The sequence below is a fragment of the Paroedura picta genome, chromosome 5 (assembly GCF_049243985.1).
Source record: "Paroedura picta isolate Pp20150507F chromosome 5, Ppicta_v3.0, whole genome shotgun sequence".
NCBI classification, from domain to species: domain Eukaryota; kingdom Metazoa; phylum Chordata; class Lepidosauria; order Squamata; family Gekkonidae; genus Paroedura; species Paroedura picta.
Window position 1 is genome coordinate 122,132,040 of NC_135373.1, and position 21,316 is coordinate 122,153,355.

The following is a 21,316-nucleotide window of genomic DNA, read 5'->3' on the forward strand; positions in this document are numbered from 1 at the left end:
CAGCTCTTGTGGCCCTTTCTTGCATGCCCAGGGAAATGCCGATCGCCTCTTTGGGGTCAGGAGGCAAATTTTCTCCAGGCCAGATTGACCAGGGATTCTGGTTTTGGAGAGGGGCGCCGACTGGGCATGAAATTGGGATTACTGTGGGTGGGCAGGGAGTTGTGAGTTTCCTGCAATCTGCAGGGGGCTGGACTAGATGACACTGGGGGACCCGTCCATCTCCAAGATTCTATAATTTCATGATGTTCTGCCACCTAATGTCTTCCTATTATCTCTGTTCATTCCTTATGTCTTTCACTGGTCACTGAGATTGTCTGTACTCATTTTTCAGTTTTGCGTAGGTTTGTCACAGTTCATACCTAGGCCCTTTGGTGGCCTTTTAAGAAGAAGAAGAAGCCTCTTTGAATGTCCTTCAGGTAGAGAAAAGTGGTGAAGGAGAAGAAGAAGAAGAAGAAGAAGAAGAAGAAGAAGAAGAAGAAGAAGAAGAAGAAGAAGAAGAAGAAGAAGAAGAAGAAGAAGAAGAAGAAGAAGAAGAAGAAGAAGAAGAAGAAGAGCTGGTTCTTATATGCCGCTTTCCCCTACCCGAAGGAGGCTCAAAGCGGCTTACAGTCGCCTTCCCATTCCTCTCCCCACAACAGACACCCTGTGAGGTGGATGAGGCTGAGAGAGCGTTGATATCACTGCTCGGTCAGAACAGTTTTACCAGTGCTGTGGGGAGCCCAAGGTCACCCAGCTGGCTGCATGTGGGGGAGCGCAGAATCGAACCCGCCATGCCAGATTAGACGTCCGCACTCCTAACCACTACACCAAGTAGGCTCTATAAGAACCAACTCTTCTTCCTACACCACTTAAAATTCCTTAAAATTGACTTCTACTGGGTTTTCTTGTAGTGTGCCTGTGCATATATACCTGCTGGTTGCAGATTCAGTTCTTTAATAGATCATCAGTAAGGTTGCTCATCTCTGACCTGGCTGACCCTGGTTAGCCCCAATGTACCAGGGATATTGGAAACTAGGTAGGGATTGGGGACCTCGCACTTAGTACTTGGATGGGTGATCAACAGGGAAGTCCATGCAGAAGGAGGCAATGACAACAAGCCACCTCTGAACATCTCTTGCCTTGGGAACCCTGTGGGGTCCCCACAGGTTGAATGGAGCCCATCCCGCCCCCACCAGATACCCTGACTTCCTCCAGTCAGGTAACTCTCTGCTCACCGGTCATGAACAGGCAGGCAGCTTTTCACTGAACAATTTGGCTGTTCGTGCGCAGCTCAGAATCAGAATCAGACAGAGCTGGAAGGGGCCACCAATCCAGTCCAGCCCCCCACCTTCTCGAGAACTTAATCACACACTCCTGACAAGTGCTCCTCCAATCTCCTCCTAAAAGCTCCCAACGAAGTAGACTCCACCACCCTTCAAGGCAGCAGATTCCATCTATGAATAGCCCTCGCTGTCCGAAAATGCTTTCTAATATTTCAGTGGAACCTCCGGTCCTGTCATTTGTCCCTAAAGCTGCAGCAAACGAGTTGCTCCCCCCCTCTTCAACAATGGCTACCTTCTACGTTGTTCAACACAGCTCTCCACTTGCCCCTAGCCCTCCTCTTCTCCAAGGGACACAGAGCCTGCTCTCTCAACCTCTCCTCGTAAGGCATGGGGTCCAACTCCTCAGCCATCTTAGTCACCCTTCCCGGAACATGTCCCAACTTTGTCAATATCCTTCTTCAAGCTGAGGGTTGGGAGATACCTGGAGACTTTGGGACTGGAGCAGGGAAGGACCTGAGTATTGTATAATACCATGGAGTCATCATAGAATCCTAGAATCATAGAATCATAGAATCATAGAGTTGGAAGGGGCCATACAGGCCATGGAATCACAGAATCATAGAGTTGGAAGGGGCCATACAGGCCATAGAATCATAGAATCATAGAGTTGGAAGGGGCCATACAGGCCATAGAATCATAGAATCATAGAGTTGGAAGGGGCCATACAGGCCATAGAATCATAGAATCATAGAGTTGGAAGGGGCCACACAGGCCATCTAGTCCAACCCCCTACTCAACACAGGATCAGCCCAAAGCATCCTAAAGCGTCCAAGAAAAGTGTGCATCCAACCTTTGCTTGAAGACTGCCAGTGAGGGGGAGCTCACCACCTCCTTAGGCAACCCATTCCACTGCTGAACTACTGAACATCCTGAACTACTGAACATTCCACTGCTGAACTACTGAGCAGCCATTTTCTCCTGACCTCTTTAGTCTGGAGATGAGTTGTCATTTCAGATTATCCCCAGGTCCCACTTGGAGTCTGCCATCCCTACTTATGCCTGTTGAGTGGGCCATCGTGCACATATATGGCAGCATTTAACTCATGCCTCTTCTCACACAGCCCTATGGGGATTCCTGCTTCATCCCCCAAACGGACCGGTTGTCAAGTCATACCACTCCAAAACCGATCCGTTAAATAACCAAGGGTAAGCCAGCCCATCCTTCAGTCGGAAGCTGTAAACAACGGCCAGCAATTATAAATAGCTGCTGTTTTAAAAGTGTGGCGTTCAGGTGACCGAGGTTAATTTACACAAGCACATAACGTTCCCACATCTGTTTTGTGAACTCCTGTATGCGTATGCTAATTGACTGCCATTTACGAGACTCACCGACTGCCTTAATCCGGTCTCAGCTAAGTCAATCAGTTCTTTATGCATCTTGATGCTAACTAGTTCTTCCTGGCAATTAACCACCTACCCTGTCTTTCCCTAGATGAAAGGGTTGAGGAAATTCTGTCTCACTGTGATTTGAAGGAGTCGGCTTGCACACGAAAGCTTATACCTTGAATAAAAGTTAGTTGGTCTCAAAGCACTACTGGATTCAAACTTTGTTTTGTTGTTTGAAGGAGGCATGTGCCCTCCCCCCCCCCCAAAATCGTACTTTCTGATTTGCCCAGAAACAAATCCACTGAATCTGAAATGCACAAATATCCCTTTGACTGTTCTGATTAATATTCGGCCCAATCTGATTCGACCCAATCTGAACATTTGGGCTTTTTTGTGTGTACATGCCTCTGTCACCCTTCCCTTCCCAAGAAGCAACAGGGGAGGAAAGAGAGTGCCCACCAAACAGCTCATGATGACAGGCATCCTACTCACTTAGCCAGCATGCCAAACAGCTGGTGATAACAGAGGCCCTGCCTGCTCCCTTTAAATCCCTCCCCTGCTTGCCTGCAAAGGTGGGGTGAGCATTTAAAGGGAGTGGCCAAGGTGCTGAACAGCTGATGACGACTTGCCCTGCCCATTCTCTTTAAATCCCTCCCCTGCTTGCCTGCAAAGGTGGGGTGAGCATTTAAAGGGAGTGGCCAGGGTGCTGAACAGCTGATGACGACTTGCCCTGCCCCTTCTCTTTAAATCCCTCTCCTGCTTGCCTGCAAAGGTGGGGTGAGCATTTAAAGGGAGTGGCCAGGGTGCTGAACAGCTGATGACGACTTGCCCTGCCCCTTCTCTTTAAATCCCTCTCCTGCTTGTCTGCAAAGGTGGGGTGAGCATTTAAAGGGAGTGGCCAGTGTGCTGAACAGCTGATGACACTTGCCCTGCCCATTCCCTTTAAATCTCTCTCCAAAGGGATTTAAAGGAAGCAGGTGGGACACCTGTCATTATCAGCTGTTAAACGTAGAGTCTCCCCCCACACACACCTTCTCAGACACTGCCTGAAAAATCAGGGGGAAAGGATTTAGGTAGCTGAATTGTGATGAAACCATGAATCACGATTCAGCCACACTGATTTGGACTGTTCTAATATAGGGAGCGGGCCATTCAACTTGGATGAGCTGAAAAACTACCAGAATCAGCATTGATATGGGTACTTTTTGGCTTAACTGAGCTGAACTAGCCATGCCTAGAAGAGAGTTTTGGCTCTCAACCCCTTTTACCCAAGAAATCTTGTTGGTTGTTTATCTGGGTTTTTTTTTTTTTGGTACCCTGCTTTTTACTACCTCAACGTGGCATATAATTGCCTTCCCTTCCTCACCTTACAATGTACACCCTGTGAGTTTGGTGAGGCTGAGAGAGTTCTGAGAGAACTGTGACTGGCCCAAGGTCATCCAGATGGCTGCTTGTGGAGGACTGGGGAATCAAACCTGATTCTCCGGCCTAGAGTCCACCAGTCTTAACTGCTATACCGCACTGGTGCTACTGGATTCAGATTTTGCTCTTCCACCAACCTGAAAGCACCTCTTAAAAGAAGAAGAAGAAGAAGAAGAAGAAGAAGAAGAAGAAGAAGAAGAAGAAGAAGAAGAAGAAGAAGAAGAAGAAGAAGAAGAAGAAGAAGAAGAAGAGTTGGTTCTTATATGCCGCTTTTCCCTACCCGAAGGAGGCTCAAAGCAGCTTACAGTCGCCTTCCCTTTCCTCTCCCCACAACAGACACCCTGTGGGGTGGGTGAGGCTGAGAGAGCCCTGATATCACTGCTCGGTCAGAACAGTTTTATCAGTGCTGTGGTGAGCCCAACTGGTTGCATGTGGGGGAGTGCAGAATCGAACCCGGCATGCCAGATTAGAAGTCCGCACTCGTAACCACTACACCAAACTGGCTCTCTTAACAAACCTTGTTTAGATGTGTCATCCAAGAATGATCCCCATTCCAGGAAATGTCTTGATATTGTTAGGGGCTTTCTTGAAGACGATTGCAACACAAAAGCTTTCCAAATGTCCTCCCTCGTCATAGACTGTGGACAAGTCCCAGATCCTTAAAACATAACATGTCGGCAAGCGAACATGCATGCTGAAAAGGAAGAAAAAGAATTCATTTCACAAGGCATCCTTATGCTAAGATAAATCAGTCAGGTTATAATTAGCTCTAATTGGTATTCCCACAAGCTGTAATGCTTTTCATGTTGTTACCAAGTGACAACTTCAAAAAAAGTTGGAAACGAGAACGGGGAGGGTGGAGAGGTGAGAAATTGCTTCTTGCTTTCAAAAATTGAGAAAGCAAAATGGGATTCTTTCCAAACAGCCGTGTCCAAGAAACAGGAATATGGACAATATGGAGACGGGTCAAACGTTCTTGTTGAGGTCAATCAGATATGGGCTCTGTTAATTTCAAAAGCGTTTCATTTTCCTCAAATTCCGCAATTAAATAACTGAAGGAGACCAAGAGTTGCACGCTTTCTTGTTCTAATTGCATAAAACCATAGAGGTGAAAGAGGGTAGACTGTCCAAGGCCAATTTCCTATTCAGTGCTGGAAATTCCAAGCTAAGGCCTCCAATGATGAAGAGCATATGGTAAGTCCTTACCATAGAGCTTCCTGGTGATTCCTAGAGTTATCCTTTTCATTTCTGTGTAGCTCTAGGAATCACTAGGATATCTATGGTAAGAATTTCCTGTAACTATGGCAGTACTCAAACCCAACAGGACTGAGGTCAAATCTGAGATTCTCTGAAGTGGAAACTAGTACCCAGCAGCACAACATGACACCTATCCACCAGTGCCCAACAGAACCCAGTGCCTTTGTGGTAAATGCCATCTCAACAGGGCTGACGACAAGCATAGAATAAAAGCAAGAGGTCCTTGGCCTCACCCTCCACAACCTACCGCCCGACAAGCACAAAGAACAATAGTAAAATAAGACTTTTTCACTCTTCTCCAGACAGGTAAACTAGAGCAGCACAGACTGGATTTTCAGAGAGGTTGGCAGGGAATTGCTTAGAGAACCACACGCGAAGAGTGGTTGCTCATGCTTTATCTTCAGATTAGAGGGAGATGAGTAGTGGGGTGTCACAGGGCTCTGGACTGGTTCTGGTACTTTTCAACATGTTTATCAATACAGGTGAGGGGGTGGCATCCAATAAATGAAATAAATTCTTCTCGTTAAATTAGCAGATGACCCTCAAATGGCTGTCTGTGGTGAACTCATCCTCATTGAGGATCTTCAAACAGCGACTGGACAGATCCTTCTCATGGATATTTAAGGTTGATCCTGCATTGAGCCGGGGGGGATGGACTAGATGGCCTCTATGGTTCTTTCCAATTCTATGATTCCATGCTGTGATGCAAAGTCCACAGCAGAAAGCCCCTCAGGTTTCAGGAGTCAGTCTCAAAGCATCAGCTGGAGCCAAAGGCGGTGCCCATGCTCCAAACCTCTTGGCGTCTGGTTGTCATCCTCCAGGTCAAACTTGAGTATTCCTCAGATTGACAGCTCATTTTACAGCTACAGAGATCAGTTCCCCTGGAAAGGAATGGATGCATTGGTAGGTGATCCTACATTGATCCTGCACTGATCCAGCATTGAGCAGGGGGTTGGACTAGATTTTATTGATTTTATTTTATTTTCTTCTATTTATATACTGCCCTCCCTCGCAGTTCAGGGTGGTTTGCAAAGAACAGGGGGAAACACAAGAATAAGTACAGTGTAATTCATCATAATGTCAAATGACAGTAGTTACAACAATATTCCAGTAACCGGTGGTAACATTAATGGATTAGTTGTGATCCCATGGATGGTTAGAGCCTCTTGTGGTGCAGAGTGGTAAGGCAGCAGACATACAGTCTGCCCATGAGGCTGGGAGTTCGATCCCAGCAGCCGGCTCAAGGTTGACTCAGCCTTCCATCCTTCCGAGGTTGGTCAAATGAGGACCCAGCTTGCTGGGGGGTAAATGGTAATGACTGGGGAAGGCACTGGCAAACCACCCTGTACTGAGTCTGCCATGAAAACGCTGGAGGGCATCACCCCAAGGGTCAGTCATGACTCGGTGCTTGCACAGGGAATACCTTTATCTTTACCTATGGATGGTCAGAAGTCAGTTCATGGGGAAGGGGGCCCAGTAGATGTTAGGTACAATTGACCGCAACCAAATGCCTGGCGGAAAATCTCCGTCTTAAAGGTCTTGCAGAACTGTACTAGCTCCAGCAGAGCCCTGATGTCTTCTGGGAGCTCATTCCATCAAGTGGGGGCCAGGACAGAAAATGCTCTGGCCCTGGTTGAGGACAGATGGCCTTCTTTGGGGCTAGGGAAACTCATGGCCTGAATATCAATTTCCAATTCTATGATTCTATGATTATCGGGTCACCTCTGGGGCATTGTACCCCACTGAGATCCCTGTCCTTCCTAAACTCCACCCCCAAATCTCAAGCTGGCAGTCCTAATTTTCACCATCCCCAATCTGTTTGGGATTGTAGCATAAAGCAGTTAGGGCTTTATCTGAACGAAGGCTGCCCGTCTCCAAACTGATTCAGCTTTAGAATGCGGAGGGAAAAAGAAAACAAAGCAGCCCAACTAGAGATGAATTTGGCTCTCCGGTTCCTTAAGGCCTTCATTCAGAAATCTCTGTTTAGATTTTTGCTTCTTTACGCAATTTAAACTTGATATTCTTGGCGCTGACATGAATGTCTGCTGATTCTTCCCCGCCACCAGCACCATGAGATAGATTCACATTTTAAAAGGCTCTTTCAGCACAGATAAATCACCGTCATGCATTATAGATAGAAAGAGCATACGTCGTGCATGGTGATGGCATGGAAAGCCATTCAACAGGCACACCCGACGTAAACAAATTTATGAAACCAACAGCCAGACGTCAAGAGCGGAAGCAATCGACACAAATATTAAAATATATATATTTAAAAAAAAAGAAATACAAGAGCAAGGGTCCATTAACCCTTATTCAAAGGGAAACGAAGGTTGGTTAAGCCTCCGTTTGAACGAACCAAACTGGACCGTATCTGTCTATTTCCTGGATTCAGGGCGGCTTCTACTAGGCCAATCAGAGAGCACAAAAGGTTGGGCTCAAACAATGTTCCAAATGAAGCAAGTAAAACATATCAATACATTCGTGGTCTGGGACCCACATACTAGAGGGACCGCCTTGTGCCCTATGTCCCTAGCAGGGCCTTGCGCTCTGCTGATAACAACTTGTTGACTATTCCTGGCCCTAGGGATGCTTGCCTGGCCTCAACCATGTCCAGGGCCTTTTCAGTCCTGGCCCCTACCTGGTGGAATGAGCTCCTAGGGGAGCTGCAGGCCCTCGGAGAGCTTTCTGCTTTCTTGAGGGCCTGCAAAACAGAGCTCTTCTGCCAGGTATAGTCTTAGGGAATAACGTTTTTCCCCCGCCTGTATTGTATTGCGTGCTGATATTGGAGTTTTAAGAGCCTCTTGTGGCACAGAGTGGTAAGGCAGCAGACATGCAGTCTGAATGTTCTGCCCATGAGGCTGGGAGTTCGATCCCAGCAGCCAGCTCAAGGTTGACTCAGCCTTCCATCCTTTCAATGTCGGTAAAATGAGTACCCAGCTTGCTGGGGGGGTAAACGGTAATGACTGGGGAAGGCACTGGCAAACCACCCTGTATTGAGTCTGCCATGAAAACGCTAGAGGGCGTCACCCCAAGGGTCAGACATGACCCAGTGCTTGCACAGGGGATACCTTTACCTTTATTGTTTTAATGGGATTTTATGGGATTTTTATTGTATTGTATGGGTTTTGGTATAACCCGCCGCAAGACAGACTCCAAGAGCGGTGGGCTAGAAATCCAATCAATAAATAAACTGTGCTGAACACTTAAAATAAAAATGAAAAAAAAAACACAGGCCTTGAATAGAGCCTTAGCTTGAAACTCTCGGCCTGAGTAGACTTCAAGGCATATGAAATCATGCCAATCCATATCCAAAGTAGAAAAGAGCACCTTAAAGACTTCTTCCTATACAGCTCAGGTTGGTGTCACCCAAAAAAGATGACAATCACAGTCAACGGGAACGAACACATTTCAAGAGCAATTGTTGGTATATTCCGTCCTTATTTTGTGTTGCCAATAGCGGGAAATTAAACAATATAAAAATTCCTAAGACATCCACATAGCTATTAGCTGTATCTTAAGCAACCTGGAGGTTGGTAAGCCTAAACTGGGTCCCCACATACCTGTGGGATGGCCTACCTCCTTCTGCCTCCCCCCCCCCAGCAAGGCTCTTCAATCTCATGTGCAAACTTGTTGGCAACCCCTGGCCTCGACCCAGGCCTGGGCCTTTTCGGTCCTGGCCCCAACCTGGTGGAATGAGCTCCCGGCAGAGCTGAGAGCCCTGCCGGAACCAACACAGTTTCTCAGGGGTTGTGAGATGGAGCCTCATAATAACCTGCCTCACCACTTGCACCAAAACCTGATTTATTTTGCTTATCAAAACCAGGCTGAGAAAAGCACTTAGGTAAAAGGTAAAGGTATCCCTTGTGCAAGCACCGAGTCATGTCTGACCCTTGGGGTGACGGCCTCCAGTGTTTTCATGGCAGACTCAATACGGGGTGGTTTGCCAGTGCCTTCCCCAGTCATTACCATTTACCCCCCAGCAAGCTGGGTCCTCATTTGACCGACCTCGGAAGGATGGACGGCTGAGTCAACCTTGAGCCGGCTGCTGGGATCGAACCCCCAACCTCATGGGCAGAGCTTTCAGACGGCTGCCTTACCACTCTGCGCCACAAGAGGCTCTTTTAAGCACTTAGAGAGACTTTATTATTTTTTTCAAGTGGAACATCTTGACTTTCCAGGGCTGACCACTCTTTCGACAGCTTCCTACATTCACACCGGAGAGGTGGTCCCTCCCCACCCAACTTTCTTTAATCTCGGGATGATCCCAAACAGATTGGGAGTGATTGACAAGGTCTATCCTATGCAGAGGTATTCCACTCTGAGGCCCACTGAGATGAATGGGTTTCAATTGGAGTGAATCTGCACAAGATTGCGCTAGCAATCCCCATATCTATATGAATTGTGCCTGCCATCGCTCCAGGTCATTTGGGGATGAAAGGATTGGCCTCTCTCCGGCTGTTGATTCTTCAGGGTGTTTGCTCAGTGCTGCGAGGTGTCCCTCCCGAAGTCCCATATAATGAGGAGGATTTCTCAAATTGAGGCCATCGGATGTGCCTGGACCCTGCCACAGAAAGGATATCTTTCTGATTTTCATTAAGCATTCTCTAATATTATCAGGGACGCATCGTTGTGAAGGAGTTGGGGATCTATTTCTTTGCCGAGCAGCCTTCTCTGCAAATGTCTTCTCTGCGAATCTTATCCTGGGATGGGGCTGTTTTAGGGTTGCCAGGCAACAGGCGGGAGGACGCAAATATGGCATTGTGCGAAGATAGTTGCAGCATGATGTAACTTCTGGTTTAAAAAGGAAGAAGAAGAAGAAGAAGAAGAAGAAGAAGAAGAAGAAGAAGAAGAAGAAGAAGAAGAAGAGTTGGTTCTTATATGCCACTTTTCTCTATTTGAAGGAGTTTCAACGTGGCTTACATTCACCTTCCCTTTCCTCTCCCCACAACAGACATCCTGCGAGGGAGGTGAGGCTGAGAGAGCCCTTATATTCCTTCTTGGTCAGAACAGCTTTATCAATGCTGTGGGGAGCCCAAGATCAACCAGTTGGCTGCATGTGGAGGAGGAGCGGGGAATCAAACCGGGCTCGCCAGATTAGAAGTCTGCACTGCTAACCACTACACCAAGCTGGAAGTGGGTTCGGTAGTTCTGGAAATTGCCCCAAACTCTATGCCAACCTTTCTCAACCTTTTTTTTAACCATTGAAAAAACCCTGAAATATTCCTCAAGCTTTGAGAAACCCCAGAAGTGGCATGACCATGCAGAATATGGTTGGGAAGCAGAGCTGTGGACACGCCCGCCTAGGGCCCCTCCTCTTCCCACTCCCTGTAGGCCCATCATTGGCCATTTTGGGAGGAAGGTAGTGGATTGACATGACCATATCAGATCATAGCGCCCAATAAATGTTTAACACATTTTTAAAAGGGCCATCAAGGAACCCCAGGGTTTCAGAAACCCTCGTTGAGAAAGTCTGCCATATAATAAAACCTAGGGTAAAAAAAACAACCTTCTAGTGTAAAAACTATAATAATAATAAAAACACCAAATCGGCTGTGGAGTCATCTCACAGCCAGTAAAAAAGAAAGTGACATAGCTCTAGGAGTCACCAGAAACTCTATAATTTTGTAATAGAGTTCTGGTGCTAGAGCTACCTATGTCACTTCCTTTTTTTTTTTCTTTTTTTTTACTGAATGTCACTACCAGTTAAATATCTAGAAGTGATGCTGGAGTAGGAATTTCTCAAATCACCATGTAGGAATTTCTCAAATCACCATGTTTTTTATCATATTGTTTGACCATAGAGACTTTGGAAATTCCCAGAGTGTCTATAACAACACAACCTCAGCACAGGTCCTTGAGAGCACCACCTGTCTCAGAGCCAGCTTGGTGTCGTGGTTAGGAGTGCGGATTTCTAATCATAGAATCATAGAATCATAGAGTTGGAAGGAGCACACAGGCCATCTAGTCCAACCCCCTGCTCAACGCAGGATCAGCCCTAAGCATCCTAAAGCATCCAAGAAAAGGGTGTATCCAACCTTTGCTTTAATCTTGCGAGCCGGGTATGATTCCACACTCCCCCGCATAAAACCAAACAGGGTGACCTTGGGCTCGCCACAGCACTGATAGAGCTGTCTGACCAAGCAGTAGTATCAAGGCTTTCTCAGCCTCCCCTCCCTCACAGGGTGTCTGTTGTGGGGAGAGGAAAAAGAAGGTGACTGTAAGCCACTTTGAGACTCCTTCGGGTAGAGAAAAGCAGCATATAAGAACCAGCTCTTCTTCTTCCATAATATCAGGGCTCTCTGAACCTCCCCCTCCCTCACAGGGTGCCTGTTGTGGGGAGACGAAAGGGAAGGCGACTGTAAGCCACTTTGAGACTCCTTCGGGTAGAGAAAAGCAGCATATAAGATCCAACTCTTCTTCTTGGGGCGAGAGGAAGGGAGAGGTGTTTGTATGCTCCTTTGGGACTCCTTTGGGTTCTGAAAACCGGGACCCAAAAATCAGATCTGCTTTCCCTCTGTTTCAAGTGTCTTTGGCAGTGCCATTGGTCTCTGGCACCCATTTCTTTTAGAAAAGGATTCACAAAACGTTGAGACCCACCAAGGTTCGTGGTCCCCTTGACAGCGCAAGAGTGCCTCCATGTGCTCTTATTTCTCCGTTGCCCGTGCTCCTCACCCCGTGCCCACCCACTCTCACACCGGTCACGTCCTCGTTCTCCTTTCCCGCACGCGGGCCCCGCATCCCGGTCGGCGTTTTCTCTCATTAAAGTCTCCAGATTAGAAATTCCCCATTTAGTTCCACCACCGCCTCTCCCTCCAGCTGTGTGCAAGTTCATTCATGGCATCAATCTGCTTTATGGCGGCTCCCGCATCTCTCTCTTTGACCCCGGCCGCCTTTGAGCAAATGAATCCATTTCTTTCTTTCTTTCTTTTTTTTGGCTTCTGAAGAGTTGATGGCAGATAACGCGGTTATTAGGGATCGGTTTTCCTCGCTCTAATAATGACCATTCGGCCGTCCGTGCGATGTCCAGGGCCGAGCTCTTCTGAGCTCGGAATTCAAGTCTGTTGGTTTGGAAGGTGTCAGAAATGGAGCGAGCCCATGCAATTCGGCGTTCCCGATTAGCGATCAATTCATTTGTCAACAAAAAGACAAGCGAGGCTCAGATTTATTCCTGCGCGCTTTCCCTGTTTTCTCCTCCGAGCAGTTCCTCTTCGCCACTGATGCCAGTCCCACGGAGGGATTTGGGGATCCTGAGGAATTATGGGTCATCACATAGAATCATAGAGTTGGAAGGGGCCATCCAGGCAATCCAACCCCCTGCTCAATGCAGGATCAGCCTAAATCATCCAGGATAAGTATGTGTCCAGATGCTACATGAAGACCACCAATGAGGGGGAGCTCCCCACCTCCTTAGGCAGCCCATTCCACTGCTGAACTAGACTCATGGAATCCTAGAGTGGGAAGGGGCCATCCAGGCCATCTAGTCTCACCCCCTGCTCAGTGCAGGATCAGCCTACAACATCCAGGAGAAGGATCTATCCATCTGCTGCTTGAAGACTACCAGTGTGGGGGAGCTCACCACCTCCTTAGGCAGCCAATTCCACTGCTGAACTACTCAGATAGTGACATTTTTGGAGGGTTGCTATCATTCTACATATACTTTGAACCCATTACTGTGTGTTTAATGCCGAAAGAAACTTTTCCCTGATCTCCTCCAACTTTCCACATACTTAAAGACAGCATTAGTGTCCCCTCTCCACCTCCTCTTCTCCAGGCTGAACATTCCCAAGTCCCTCAGCCTTTCCTCACAGGGCTTGGTCATCTTCATCACTCTCCTCTGCACCCTCTCCTTTTTGTCCATGTCCTTTTTTAATTGAGACCTCCGGAACTGCATACAGGTGTGGTCTGAACAAGGCGGTATACAGTGGGACTATGACTCCTTTTGATTTCGATGTCATGCCCCCTCTGTAGGGCACTCTGCTCTGCAGGTATGAATCTGCTGGTGGTCCCAGGCCCCTGGGACACTCACTTGACCTCGACCAGGTCCAGGGCTTTTCTGGGGATCCTGGCCCCAACCTGGTGGAATGAGCTCCCGGAAGAGCTAAGGGCCCTGCCAGGGTTATCAGCTTTCCACAGGGCCTATAAGACGGAGCTCTTCCGCCAGACGTATGGCTGAGGCCAGGTTGAGGTCCTGGAATTACTATCCAGGGATCCCTTAGAGCTGGTGAGATCAGGTCCCCCACTCCTATGGAAAGAGCTCCGGAGTGCTAGCTGGACGGGGGTGGTGGTGGGGAGATGGGGGGCTAACTCCAACCAATGGCCATCTTTAATGTGTTTTAATGTGAGGGGGATTTTAAGGGTTCTGTGGTTTTACCATTTTATTGTAAACCACCATGAGTCTGTGAGAGCGGCAGTATATGAATGAATGAATGAATGAATGAATGAATGAATGAATGAATGAATGAATGAATGAATGAATCTGTTGACACAACCCAAGACTGCATTTGCCTTCTTTAGCACCGCAGTACACTGTCTGCTCCTATTTAGCTGACAGTCCACAAGTACCCCCAAGACCTTGTCCACACACCCGGCTACCCAGAAATATCTCTCCCCTACAGGATGCACACTCCTCATTTGTGTGCCCAAGATCGTCTAGAACTCTGCACTTCTCCTTATCGAATTGCCTCTCGTTCTCATCTGTTCACTTAGCCAGCATGTCCAGAGACGCCAACCGGAGACGCCTAACAAACACAAATCCCTTTCCCCTCAGCTAATTCCGTCCCTGTCCGTCACTCGGTTTACCTGCTGTCAAAAATGTCTCCGGGAAGGGAGGGGGGAAAAAAATCGGTCAACGTGTCACGCCGCCCGCAAAAAAGTTAACAAACCGAGGCCATTTGGAGGACCCTGATTCCTCCGCGGTGGTGCCTCATTAAACAGAAGCCCAGAGGCAGACTTTATAGCCCTGAGAACACTCCTGGAGCTTCTTCCAGCAAATGCCACTTAACAAGTCTGCTGCTCAATTTGAGCCTGCCTTGGGGCTCTCCAGCAGGCCTCAGCTCAGATCCCGGCTCCTCTCAACACAACGGTGTCTCCGACTGACAAGAGGCGATCATGTAGCCCAGTGTATCGAAGGGGAATAGAGATGGGCTTGACATCTGCGCCAAATTAGCGAGGCAGAGGGAGGTAATGCTGTGCGGTGTACCTGTTACGATGCCATTAGATGTCGTCCCAGACTGGACATTGCTGAAAAAGCCAAATAAACCGCAAAGACCTCACATGAGCCCACATGGGGGAAAGCCAATGGAGAGAAACAAGGTTGTTCTATTTACACCTCCACCCTGATCTACAGCAAGGGGTGAGGGTGAGGGACAATAACTTCTTCTCCTTCTCCTTCTCCTTCTCCTTCTCCTTCTCCTTCTCCTTCTCCTTCTCCTTCTCCTTCTCCTTCTCCTTCTCCTTCTCCTTCTCCTTCTCCTTCTCCTTCTCCTTCTCCTTCTCCTTCTCCTTCTCCTTAGTCTTCGTCTCGTCTTCGTCTTCGTCTTCGTCTTCTTCTTCTTCTTCTTCTTCTTCTTCTTCTTCTTGTTATGAAGTCACGGTCATATATTTGACTGCTCAATGGTGTTCTGCAATTCAAGATTTAGCCCAGTACTTTGGAGCTGAAGATGTATCTCTGCGGACATTCTTGCTCTTTCAGGCAACACTGTCTTCTGGAGCCGAGCTGGGGTTATTTGTTCAATTTCCAGGAGCCCGGGAGGTCCAGGTGATTTTTGAGACATCTAGGCACTGCTTCAAGGGTTCCAATAACAAATGGAATAATTGTAACTTACTTCTCCCAGAGGCACTCTAGCTCTATTTTAGGGTCTTAGTATTTACAGTCTTCTCTGGTAACCCCCTGGGATAGCAATGCCAATGTTCCAAACCCCATTTCTCATTTTTCCTGCCACTACGATGCCAGGGGTGTTATGGTCCAGGATTTCTGTCTGTTGCTAAGTCATACTTCTTGTGAAGTTCCCAGTGTTTATAGTCACTTTGAGCAATCTGACTGTAGTCACTGACCATGTGGTCAACTGTTTCATCCTTAATCTTGCTACGTTGACATTTGCTGTTATCACTGGTCTTCAGAATCTTGTCTTTCATGCTTGGCTTTTCAGCTTCAGGAGATAGAATCATAGAAGGGGCCACACAGGCCATCTGGTCCAACCCCTTGCTCAGTGCAGGATCAGCCTAAAGTATCCACCTGGAAGTTGGCAATTGCTACTCATCATCTCAAAACTTGACTTCTAGAATTGATCAGTATAACGTCCATCTTGTCTGGAATGAGCATTAGTCTGTTCTCCCCCCAGCCACATTAGTTCAAGACTGAGATGTCAGCTTTATTAGGGAGGCTTTATTAATGAAATGTAGAGCTGGGTATCTTCAGCGTATTGTTAGAATACAATTGCATAGCTACAAATGATCTTGACAAGGCAGTTCTGGAATAGATGCAAGTGAATCAACTGAAATTTACCACGGACAAGTCGGAAAAGCTACTGATGGGCAGAAGGTTTGTGCTAGAATTAAAGGTCACACCTTTTCGGTGCTGCACCCTTGAAAGAACAAGTCCATAATCTGGGGGTGCACTTGGATCCAGGCCAGCTGCTGAATAACCAGGTGGCAAGGACGGCCAAGACAAGAGGGCCTTTTACTACCTTCAAAAGGTTAGCCCGTGGTAACCTTTCTTGGAGCCTCTTGTGGCACAGGGTGGTAAGCAGCAGAAATGCTGCCTGAAGCAATGTCCATGAGGTTGGGAGTTCGATCCCAGCAGCCGGCTCAAGGTTGACTCAGCTTTCCATCCTTCCGAGGTCGGTAAAATGAGGACCCAGCTTGCTTGCTGGGGGTAAACGGTAATGACTGGGGAAGGCACTGGCAAACCACCCCGTATTGAGTCTGCCATGAAAATGCTGGAGGCCATCACCCCAAGGGTCAGACATGACTCGGTGCTTGCACAGGGGATACCTTTACCTTTAACCTTTCTTGGACAGGTGAGTGCTCTGGTTGCTTCTAGAATAGTTGACTGCAAAGGGCACATTCAACAGAGCCCCACAGGGATCAGAATAACCCTGATTCAGGCTGTCAAATCATTTCTCCAATTGAGGTCAGTATGATCTACCATACCTGGAAACAGTTCTCCAAGGACTCAGACAGAGTCACTAACTACCTGAACCCTTTTAAGTGGAGATTCCAGGGTCTGAATTGAGAATGTTCTACATTCTACATTCTACTGGGGATTGAAACTGGGGCCTTCTATAAGCAAAGCAGATGCTCTACAAGGCTGATGAGAACAGAGACCTCCAGGACCTTAAATAGTTCTAGAGGGGCCTGGAAGACAGATCTGGTCCACCAAGTCATAGAGTAAGGTCAACAGACGCCTGCCTCCCTACTGGAAAACCCATTTACCAAAGGGGGAGGGAGATCCAGTACCCTCAGAAAGTGATCTTAAGGAAAGCAACTTAAATTTTTTAAAATTATATTGAAGAAAGTTTGCATGAATATTTTAATATAAATTTATATTTATCGTTGCAAAACCTGTTGTTGCTCACCCTGAGCCGTTACGGGAAGGGCGAGTTATAAAAACAAAATAATAGTATTCCTGAAAATTTGGATCCAATAAGCCTGAAAATAAACCAGAAAACAAAGAGGAACTGAAGAGCCTGTTGATGCGGGTGAAGGAGGAGAGTGCAAAAGTTGGCTTGAAACTCAACATCAAGAAAACGAAGATCATGGCATCCGGACCTCTCAATTCCTGGCAGATAGATGGGGAAGAAATGGAGATAGTGACACTGGTCTTCAGAGATTTTATTTCCCTGGGCTCCAAGATGGGGACTGCAGCAAAGAAATTAAAAGACGCTTGCTCCTGGGGAGGAAAGCTATGGCAAATCTAGACAGCATCCTAAAAAGCAGAGACATCACCCTGCCAACAAAAGTGTGTCTAGTCAAGGCTATGGTCTTCCCAGTTGCAATGTATGGCTGCGAAATTTGGACCATAAGGAAGGCCGAGCATCAAAGAATTGAGGCTTTTGAACTCTGGTGCTGGAGAAGACTCTTGCGAGTCCCTTGGATGGCAAGGTGAACAAACTGGTCAGTCCTGGAGGAGATCAGCCCTGACTGCTCCTTGGGGTGGAAATGGCTCTGGTTGCTCTTACAGATGACCGCAGGAGGCAGCTACACCAAGGCAGGTTGGCAGTGCTTGCATTGGTAGATCTCACGGTAGCTTTCAACATGGTAGATCAGCCTTTCTGGAGGTTTTCTACAGTTGAGAAACCCGATACATTCTTCAGGCTTCGAGAAACCCCAGAAGTAGTGCAATCATGCAGAATATGGCTTGGAAACACAGAATCCTAGAATCATAGAGTTGGAAGGGACCTCCAGGGCCATCTAGTCCAACCCCCTGCACAATACAGGAACTCACAACAATCTTCCCACCCACAGTGACCCCAGTTTGGTGACCAAGTGATCCCCCCACTCAAAATCTCCAGAATCCTGCCTGGCCTGGAGGAAATTCACTTACCACCCCACAGTGGCAATTAGCAATTCCCAGGTATGCTAGGATGGGTCACAAGAGACAAACCCTGGCACATCCCGTCCTGTGCCCACCCACTCACCATCTGACAAGGTTCATATAATCAGTTCATAAAATCTGCCCAAGTCCATAAAATGTCCATCCGGTAGTTAGTTGACATGCTCCACCCTTGAATATGCATTACAGCTCAAGCCTCTGAACTTGAAACTGTTGCTGATTTGGTGGTGGTAGGGAGGTTAGTTGCATGTATCGATTGATTGATTATTGATTTTTGAATTTATATCCCTGCCCCTCATTTGCATCTCAGGGCAGCTAACAACACTTTTGAAAATACAATGCGATACAAATGCCAATAAAACTATTAAAATCAATTACCATTAAAATAGTAACGTCCAGCAAACTAAAGAAAAACTAACAGGCTTCCAAGTGAAGATATATCCAGCTGACCTGGGAGCAATTGAGAGTGTTATGATGAAGAGGGGAGGGGCGATGTAGAGGGGGAGGCCTGTCAAAATCTGCTATTTCACTAAAAAGGTAAAGGTATCCCCTGTGCAAGCACCGGGTCATGTCTGACCCTTGGGGTGACGCCCTCCAGCGTTTTCATGGCAGACTCAATACGGGGTGGTTTGCCAGTGCCTTCCCCAGTCATTACCGTTTACCCCCCAGCAAGCTCATTTTACCGACCTCGGAGGGATGGAAGGCTGAGTCGACCTTGAGCCGGCTGCTGGGATCGAACTCCCAGCCTCATGGGCAGAGCTTTCAGACTGCATGTCTGCTGCCTTACCACTCTGCGTCACTACGTATCCCAAATTCCTGATCTTCTTTGGAGAGATCGGCTTAAGGATCTGAAACGGTGATTTTCATGTTTATTTTCAGCTCTGGATTTCGGCTTTGCGTACCCCCTGGAAGGACCCCATTAGTCTTCTTTCCTCCCCTCTTAGGAATCCTGTGCCGTGGCAAAATATTATGCTTCATAATAATATTACACAGAGTCCTACTTTGTCCTAGATTTGCCATTCTTTTGTGAGGCAGAAGGCTTCACTTCTTGAGGAGAATGTTTGACATGCAGGTGCCATGTCTTTCAAACAGACACCAACACAAAGTCGGAGCGCTTTCCCTTTCATCGAGGGGATACATTTCATATTTGGCAGCCCTGTCCTCTGTGCCCCTCTCTCCTATGTTTTCAATAGCATCCGAACCGTAAAAAGAAATGTTTTATTCACCAACAGGGAGAGTCCTGTCCCCGGCTGAACGACAAGTGAGTGTTTTATTTGCTGTCAGTTCCCGAGCCCTCCGCGTCCCGGGAATGTCAAACCGGCAGCATTATCCCATAAAACAACAAATAGAACCAAATATTCTCCAAACGCTATCGATGCCTGCAAGATGTCGACCCCTATTTTTATGCGCCATAAAGGGCGACGGCGAAGATTTCCGGCCGTCGCTCCGACGTTCGCGGGCGGCTTGTTAGTGCGGAACGGAGGCGAGCCGGAGACGTGTCGCCAATTTGGGAAATAGGAAATGAATCGGAGACGAACGAAGATGTCTCCCTCGTTTTGGCTTTTCGGTCTCGGCGCTGTGAGCCCTTTTGTTTGGAGCAGAATGGTTAACCGTAGGGTTGGCAGTGGGAGAATTTGGGGGAGGCTGGGACAACTATTTGGTTTTCGAACAGATGTAAGGTGACTAAGGCTCCAGTGGGGGCAGGGAATCTCTCCACTGTCCACCGTCACTCCAACCGGACGTGGGAGAATGATATAAATCCAAAAATTGCAGCAACCCAACCCAGGCCCTTCTGCAAGAAAAGCAGAGGCTCTGCCACTGAGCCATGGCCCCGCCCCTGAATGGAACTCTTTCTGAATTAGGCCATTGGCCCATCAAGTATTGCCCAGAGGAATGGAAAGGACTGTAAGCCGCTTTGAGCCTCCTTTGGGTAGGGAAAAGTGGCATATAAGAGCCAAGTCTTCTTCTTCTTCTTCTTCTTCAGACTAGTAGTAGCTGTCCAGGGTCATTAATGGAGGCTTGGATGCTGTTTCCTACCTGGTCCTTTGAGATGCTGGAGACTGAGCCTAGAACTTCCATGGAGCTGAAGGTACACGTCTAGTTAAGGATACAGTAGAGCAGGGGTAGTCAAACTGCGGCCCTCCAGATGTCCATGGACCACAATTCCCAGAAGCCCCTGCCAGTGAATGCTGGCAGGGGCTTCTGGGAATTGTAGTCCATGGACATCTGGAGGGCCGCAGTTTGACTACCCCTGCAGTAGAGTCTTCTCTCCTTTGACCCTTAGAATGTAAAACAGAAGACCAAAGAGAAACCTGCTGGATCAGGCCAATGGCCCATCCAGTCCAACACACTCTGGGTCACACAACAACCCAGTTGTTATCAGGAGGTCCACCAGTAGGGCTATAATTCCGGAAGCCCTCCCACTGTTGCCCTCCAAGTACCAAGAATCAAGGGCATCACTGATCCCAGACAGAATGTTCCATCTAGACCTTGTGGCCAACAGCCTTTGACGGATCTCTGCTCCACAGGTTTATCCAATCCCCTGTTGGTGTAGCGGTGTCTCTCAGTGAGGCCCTATCAGAGTCCCCACCTGGTGCTTCCTGGTGGCCTCTGAGTGACTCTCAGGGGGAGGACCCTGAGGGTCAATCGGAGAGCCGGCATGTTTTTGGAAGCACCCTTCACATTTTATGTGGTATGATGATATGCTTTCTGTGTTTAATTCAATACAATAAATAAATCAACCTCAATACAATAAATAATCAACTTCATTTCCTTCTCCTCCTCCTCCTCCTCATCCTCCTAACCAGAAATATATAGGTGCTCCTGGAAAATCCTTCTGGGTGAAGACGAGGAGGAGGCACCAACTGCTTGCCTTCCCTAGCTAGTGCCCCCAGCACGCCAAGGAATGCGCAGCGAGAACTTCTCCTTTAACAAGCAAAGGAAGCCAAAAAAAGCCCATCCCTCATCCTTAAAGCAGACATTTAATACCATGGGGAGCAGGAGAAAAGTGCCTAAATTGCCCAACTATGAAGGAAATTACCAAGCCGAGGATTGAGAGGAATGGCTTCTGGAATCTAATGATGAACATGGCGCCGCAATTATGCCCACTGTCGTATTTCTCTCTGCACTTGTGCCGCGCCACTGAAATTAAGTACGTGGATCGAGTGGGGTGGGGTGGGGGGTGGGGGGATGGAGGAGATGTATATTGTCTGAAGGCAGTTTAGAACACTTCAGTTGCTGGAAAAACATTAACTTAATTATCCACATATTATACGCCGAAGAAAATCATTAGCTTCCTGTTTATGAGTCGCACCAGTGGCAAACCTACCCGGGTCTCCAGGAAAATCATATTAAAAAGGAGAAATGAAATGAATTTTTACCAGGAGGGGGGGGAAATATCGGAAACCGGGAGCAGGGTGTGTTTGGCTTCAGA